Raw genomic sequence first — 2500 nt, 5'->3', positions numbered from 1 at the left:
ACAACACGTTGCCCCTCGGGAGTGGACACGAACAGGTAACCGTCTTCCGCAACGTGCCCCCTCAAAGTGCTGGGACGAGCACGTCGCGTTGCCCCGTGCCCACGACACCCGCTGCCGCACGCATATCCATCATCCGCGTCGTGCGCCACACTAGGCCTGGCCAAGCGTCGGGCTGCGCAAGCCGCGTTGCCCCTCGCGGGGGCGCACAGGCCGCCCGCCGTTCCCACGTCGTGCTCGGACTTGGGATGATCCCCCTAGTCCTGGGCCGAGCACAAGGTGTTGCCCCGAGCGTGTGCCCAAGGCACAACTCCACCACGCCATGCTCCCTAGGTGGTGCCTAGGTGGGCCGTGCACGGACGTGTTTCCCTTCTTGTTGGTCCTTCGGTGATCGGGGTTCGCAGCAGCCAGACGCCCGTGCTCGACCTTGGACCCGGGGCGGGGGACCCCGGCGGCACACCACAACCACAACGTGCTTGCTAGTGTGCCTAGGGGATGGCAAGGCAACGTGCATCTTGCTGGCATTGTGCCTAGCAAGCCTTTGGGCAACTCGAGTTTCAGCAGCACGACACCCCTCCCCCCTATAATAGGCTGCCGAGCCATTACCAAAGTGCCACGGGTAGACGTCCTTTTCCGTGAGGATACATACTCAAGGAAAGTGCTCTAGAGGTCGAATTTTGACGCCGTTTTTTGCAACAACCTCTAGAAAAATAAGATCTTTCCATCCCCCAAATTTGGTGAATTTACACCGTGTGGATTTTTTTTGACGATTTTTTTACCGCCCGGAATGCCGGAAATTCAAAAAAAATGAAAAACGGAGCAAACGTGCGATTTTTGACCTGGATTTTTTTGTGCAGCCTTCACATAATATTACCAAGGTTCCCTCAAAATTTCACGAAAAATGCACGAGCCAATTCTGAGATATGAAAATTTGGCTCCTCCGTTGCAACGCTCCGAGCCATCGTTGCAACGGTGGGTGCCTCCGTGGGGGGCGGGGGAGCCCGGCGGCACACCACAACCACAACGTGCTTGCTAGTGTGCCTAGGGGATGGCAAGGCAACGTGCATCTTGCTGGCATTGCGCCCAGCAAGCCTTTGGGCAACTCGAGTTTCAGCAGCATGACACCCCTCCCCCCTATAATAGGCTGCCGAGCCATTACCAAAGTGCCACGGGTAGACGTCCTTTTCCGTGAGGAGACATACTCAAGGAAAGTGCTCTAGAGGTCGAATTTTGACGCCGTTTTTTGCAACAACCTCTAGAAAAATAAGATCTTTCCATCCCCCAAATTTGGTGAATGTACACCGTGTGGATTTTTTTTGACGATTTTTTTACCGCCCGGAATGCCGGAAATTCAAAAAAAATGAAAAACGGAGCAAACGTGCGATTTTTGACCTGGATTTTTTTGTGCAGCCTTCACATAATATTACCAAGGTTCCCTCAAAATTTCACGAAAAATGCACGAGCCAATTCTGAGATATGAAAATTTGGCTCCTCCGTTGCAACGCTCCGAGCCATCGTTGCAACGGCGGGTGCCTCCGTGGGGGGCGGGGGAGCCCGGCGGCACACCACAACCACAACGTGCTTGCTAGTGTGCCTAGGGGATGGCAAGGCAACGTGCATCTTGCTGGCATTGCGCCCAGCAAGCCTTTGGGCAACTCGAGTTTCAGCAGCATGACACCCCTCCCCCCTATAATAGGCTGCCGAGCCATTACCAAAGTGCCACGGGTAGACGTCCTTTTCCGTGAGGAGACATACTCAAGGAAAGTGCTCTAGAGGTCGAATTTTGACGCCGTTTTTTGCAACAACCTCTAGAAAAATAAGATCTTTCCATCCCCCAAATTTGGTGAATTTACACCGTGCCGATTTTTTTTGCCGATTTTTTTACCGCCCGGAAAGCTGGAAATTCAAAAAAAATGAAAAACGGAGCAAACGTGCGATTTTTGACCTGGATTTTTTTGTGCAGCCTTCACATAATATTACCAAGGTTTCCTCAAAATTTTAGAAAAAATGCACGAGCCAATTATGAGATATGAAAATTTGGCTCCTTCGTTGCAACGCTCCGAGCCATCGTTGCAACGGCGGGTGCCTCCGTTGCAACGAAACCAGCCAACGATGCACCTAACCCAGCATCCGTTGCAACCCACCCTGCCTCCGTTGCAACGCGCCCAGCCAACGTTGCTCCGTCCCCAGCATCCGTTGCAACGCCCCCAGCCAACGTTGCAACGCGCCCTGCCTCCGTTGCAACGCCCCCAGCTTCCGTTGCAACGCGCCCTGCCTCCGTTGCAACGCGCACGGCCAACGTTGCACCGACCCCAGCATCCGTTGCACTGCCCCCAGCCAACGTTGCAACGCGCCCAGCATCCGTTGCAACGCCCCCAGCATCCGTTGCAACGCCCCCAGCCAACGTTGCAACGCGCCCTGCCTCCGTTGCAACGTCACCAGCAACCGTGGCAACGCGACCTGCCTCCGTTGCGACGCTCCCAGCCAACGTTGCAAAGCGCCC

This window comes from Arachis ipaensis, chromosome B2 (assembly GCF_059453495.1).
Source record: "Arachis ipaensis isolate K30076 ecotype BB chromosome B2, ASM5945349v1, whole genome shotgun sequence".
Lineage (NCBI taxonomy): Eukaryota > Viridiplantae > Streptophyta > Magnoliopsida > Fabales > Fabaceae > Arachis > Arachis ipaensis.
This window is presented reverse-complemented; position numbering follows the sequence as displayed.